Genomic DNA, 5,089 nt, shown 5'->3' on the forward strand with positions numbered 1-5,089 from the left:
ATACCCTCGTTGGAGTCCTCTTGGGTTCCCGAATCCACGGCGCTTCCCAGACCCGAGCTTCCAGGTGGAAGGGACCCCCGGCGCCCGGACGGCCCCTCAGAGCCCCTACATGGCCTGGCCCGGCTGCGACGGCCCCATGGGTCCCCTCCCCACCTCCTTCCCCTGGTTTCGCTTCTGCGGTTCAGGAGGCCTGGACCCTTGTGCCCAGACAACTGACACATGGGTTTGGAACTGAGCCCAGCACGTGACGCGGGTCTCAGATGTGAGAGGGGCACATGTCCCGCGTGGCTGCATCAGGGGTCCCCAGACAGACCAGGGCGTAGGGTCAGGGCACCGGAGGGTGTCAGGGTGCCCGGGTCCCCAGGAGAGAGCCTCCCACTGGGGAAAATTCCCTCGGGACATTGCTGGGAAACCACGTGTGCTTTTAGGCATTTTTCTTTATGTCAGGTGTCCGCGGAGCGTTTCTTCCGTGAAGTGAGTGCCTGGGGAGGCTCCCTGGGCCGCGTCTGCGCGGTGGCACCCACTCCCAGCTGGGCCCTCCTTCCTGGGAACCTCTGTGTGACCCCATCTCGGCCCCATGACCACGCTGCCCTCTCCAGGGAGCGGCTCCACCCCGCTGCCCTCCGCCTGGCCTGGTGTCCGAGGCCCCGGATCCCTGGGTCACTCGGGGACACGGCCCTCCGAGGGGTCCCTGGACGGGTGACTTGTCGGAGAGAGAGGGCAGCGGTGGGGCAGTGTGGGTGCGAAGCTGCAGGACTGCCAGGCAGAACTCGACACGCAGGAGATCCCTCAAGGGCTTCAAGGCCCCGGTCCCCGAGGCCCCGCCCCCCGAGGCCCCGCCCCGTCCCCTCCGCACAGATGTTCCCACGGGGACGCACACGGCCCTCCCCACCCCCCCCCTCCGGGCTGGCCCTGCCCGCTTCCTGCCGCCCCTGTGCCGGGCCTCGTGGCTCGGGAACCACAGCCTCCCCAGAGCCCCGCGCGGCCCGGCCTGTTATCGGCAAATGTCTTCAGGAGGTGTGAGGGGGACTTCTTGAACTGTGGAGCGTATCTCATGGCAGCAGCTGAAGGACAGCCAGGGGGTCACGGGAACCTGCGGAGAGAGCAGTCGGCACGGGGGACCTGGAGGCCAGGCCGCAGGGCAGTTTGCGCCAAGAAGGGAGGAGGCTGGGCGGGCACGTCCCCGGCTGAGCTCCAGCCACACAGCTCACGGTCACGCTCCACGTGGACAGCAGCTCTCGGATCAAACAAGAGACGGGCCGCCGCCTCCCTCCCACAGCTCCTGGCCAGTGGAAGGCCCGCCCCGCCGGCTGTGATGTCACACAGGCCCCGCGGTGGAGGCCTGCAGCCTCCAGACCCCGCATCGCAGCCCTTCCTTAGCGACACCCACCCCATCGGCCGGCCAGGCTCATCCTCAGAACCGGGTCCAGCGAGGCTGAGGCAGCAGTAAGTACCCAGGCCCTGGGGTGAGGCAGGCCTGCCTGGTGAATCTGAGAACCGGAAGGACCCGGCGTGGCTCGAGGGAAGGCAAGCAGAGGAGAGGCGACGGAGGCCAAAGCACGAGCACGCGTGTGGGTGGCGTGGGGGGCTTTGGCCTTCACGCTGAGGGAAATCGGGCGTTAGGACAGGACTCTGTGCAGAGGGAGGCGGGGACCGGCCAGCGCCTGTGACGGGCTGAGTCGTGCCCCCACCAGGAGATGCGTTCAAGTCCTGACCCGAGTACCTGTGAACGTGAGGCTGTTTGAAGCTGGGTCTTTGCAGATGTCACTGGGCTAAGATGAGGTCATTGCCATGGCCCTAATCCAAAATGACTGGTGTCCCACCAAGGAGAGAAAACAGACACACGGGGAGGAGGGCGCCGAGAAGACACAGACGGCCACGTGCCAACAGAGGCAGAACCGGGCACCTCTGGGACGGGCGCCACGGGGGCTGGAAGGGGCCTCCCCCAGTGCCTCCAGAGAGACCCGGGCCCGCCGATGGGCAGGCTCCAGACTTTGGGCCTCAGGACCGTGAGAGAATCAGCCTCTGCTGTCAGGACCCAGCCAGTTCACTGTACCTGTCACAGCAGCCTTGGGAAAGCAGCACCTGTGTCGTCAATTTTGCTGGGACAATAACCAGAGAAGGAAGCCTCCAGACCCTAACACGCACCTAACGTGGCTCTTAGGGGACAAAACAAACCCAGGGCAGTGGCTTACAGGTGGGTGGGCCTGGGTCGGGCACCGCGGGCCACGCCGCCCAGGGCTGGAGCCCCAGGTCCCCGCCACGTGCTTGGCCCTCACGGCCAGGACAGCATCTGACCGGGTTCCTCAGCGCTCACTCCTGCAGGGGTGCCGTGTGCAGGGGTGGCGCCACTTCACGCCTCCTTCCAGTTAAGCGCCAACCACTTCTGATTACAAGTAAAATCGAGTTCGTTAAATACCGCATCTAAGGGAGAAATTAAAACGGCGCAACTTCAGCCCCCGCGCAGCCCAGGTGATCAGCATCCAGCCATGTGTTAGGAAAGGGCAGCCTCGCGTGACCTGCACGCAAGGAAACCTTCAGAAGAGCAGCACTGTCCCCATCCTGTCCTGCGGGGCAGTTTTCAGAGGGTCCAGCGCCTGCCCCTCCCTCTGGTGGATTTGCAGAAAACACTGGAAACTCCTGGCACCTTCCAACCCAGAAATGAGAGAGGCCCATCCTACAGTGATGTATCACGCAGCCCCTTCACAGGAAGCACCCGGCAAACTGCTGGCGTGTGACCCGCGGAGCGGCGGGTGGTGACCACACACCTGAATCTCGGGGAGTAACGGTCACCTGTTACTTCTACATGGGCTTCAATTTTCCGCAATAAAAAGTCAGACGCCACGCAAGCAGCAGCGGCCAGGCGAAGGGCCTCGTCCAGGACCGGGAGGCCAGGGGCCCGGGGCGCCGGCGGGCTGGCGCGGCTCCTCCCGGGATGGAAGGCGAGCGGCCCGCGTGCCCGCTGCCCTGCCCCCCGTCCTCCCCCAGCCAGCGCGGTGGCTCGCTGGGCCCCGGGGAGCAGGGCGGGGGACAGTCCCATCCACTGCACCCTGGGAACCTCTGCCGGAGAGGAACCTTGGCGGGTAGGGACGGCAGGCTGCGGGCCGGGTTCACTTGCTTTCTTTTTTTTTTTTTTTTTTTTTTGGTATGCGGGCCTCTCACTGCTGTGGCCTCTCCCGTTGCGGAGCACAGGCTCCAGACGTGCAGGCTCAGCGGCCATGGCTCACGGGCCCAGCTGCTCCGCAGCATGTGGGATCCTCCCAGACCGGGGCACGAACCCGTGTCCCCTGCATCGGCAGGCGGACTCTCAACCACTGCGCCACCAGGGAAGCCCTTCACTTGCTTTCTAAGTACTGCCAGATAAAGGAGAAATTCGGTGACGGGTAGACTGGGGACAAAACGAGCATCACGGGGGCAGGTGGGGAAACGTCGCCACTGGCTCCCCCACCCCCACCCCCCACCCCCGGTGGCGAGTTCATCGTGGAGCCCGTGGCGTCGATGTGAACGTGTCAGGACATCTCAGGTGGCGTTTAAACCTCCCTCCCTCCCTTTCCTGAGGAACTGGAACCGTAAAGCTGGGAAGGACATCACGTCTAACACTCCCCCTAGGAACTTGGCCAGTTCTATGGAAACGTTAGAACTCACAGGAGGTTTCTAGGCCCCCGACACGGGGCTGCAGGCCTTCGGGGGGAGGCTCCAGCTCGCAGCTGCAGGGGCCTGCGGTCTGTTCTCGCCACCCTGCGGGCCAGCCGTCTGGAGGGCCGGGGCCTGACCAGAGGACCCTGAGGACCGCGCACACACAGGGACAGACAGACAGACTGGGTTGTCTGCCAAGACACACGTCCACCGCTCGTCTCCCTGAGATCCGACCGAAACGTGACAAACCCTGGCTCCCGAGTTATCCGAAAGTTCCCTTAAGCCACGGTGACTGTGACAACCGTGCCACCAGCTCCGTCCTCAGGTCGAGGGTGGAAGCGCTGGGGAAGGAGGCGCGCCGGGAACCCTCTGCCCTGCCTCGCCCGCCTGGCTTCTCCCCTGAACACGGGTTTCTGGCCTCCTTAAACCGGGTGCCGTGTGGGAGAAGGGCAAGCCTGCATCACAGAGGCCACTTCGTTTGCCACGCGACACTCCTAGAAGGACCCACAGAACCCAGAGAGCGGCGCTCAGCCATCGAGCCCCTCGCTCGGTTTACCGGGAGCTCCCGGGACAGGAGCCGGCGGTCCACGGACGGCAGGCAAAGTGGAGGCCGCGCCTGGCAGCCTTTCCTCCCACTTCCTGCCCCCAAACTTTTTAATTTTTATTTATCTGCCAGTGTTCCCAAACCCTAGATTTTAAAGGCAAATGTGGTATTTTCCAGCGTCAAAAATTCACACCAGAATTTTAAGATATAAAAAAAAATTAAAAGTGTAAAGGTAACACACACACGAAAAAAACACATCACAGATAAAGTGACATGTCTGTAACATAAGAAAAATAGTTTAATAATTACAACAACGTAGCATGAGTAGTCAAGGCCAGGACACCGCCTGTGGCATTTCGTGACGTGTCCCCACAGTTGTGAACGGGGGCTCCGCGTGTCGGGGCGGGGTGGGGGGGGATGGGGAGTCCACAGCGGAGGCGCACGCGGGCCGCAACGTCCCACCGCAGAGCGCGTCCCAGGGCCGCACACGCCTCCAAGTGCTTCCCGTCCCAGGCGAGGCAATGGCTTTGTCTCCTCATCCACAAAAGGTGGGAGCAGAGGTGACTCCGGCAGGCAGGTGGCCCCTTCCTGACGTCCCCATCCACCCCCCAGCCCCTCAGAAGGTCACAAGGAGAAACGGGTGCAGCCCATTTACGACAGGACAGGTTTTTAGAGAGAGCTGCTCAGACGCATCCTCTCTGCTCCCTCAAAAGCTTAGTCAAACCTTGGATCTATGGGAAGAAAAGGTAATGCATTACACAAGCATGTCAACGGTCACCCCTTCAGGAGAAGGGGTGCTCAAATCAATAGATAAGGCAGGTCTGCAAGAGCCCTGTCCCAGGATGCTGGTGGCAACACTGCCGCCACAAAGTGCTGGAGAGATCAGGTGATGAATGGTTCCTGAGTTAG

Source organism: Hyperoodon ampullatus (assembly GCF_949752795.1).
Source record: "Hyperoodon ampullatus genome assembly, chromosome: 16".
In the NCBI taxonomy this organism is placed as follows: domain Eukaryota; kingdom Metazoa; phylum Chordata; class Mammalia; order Artiodactyla; family Ziphiidae; genus Hyperoodon; species Hyperoodon ampullatus.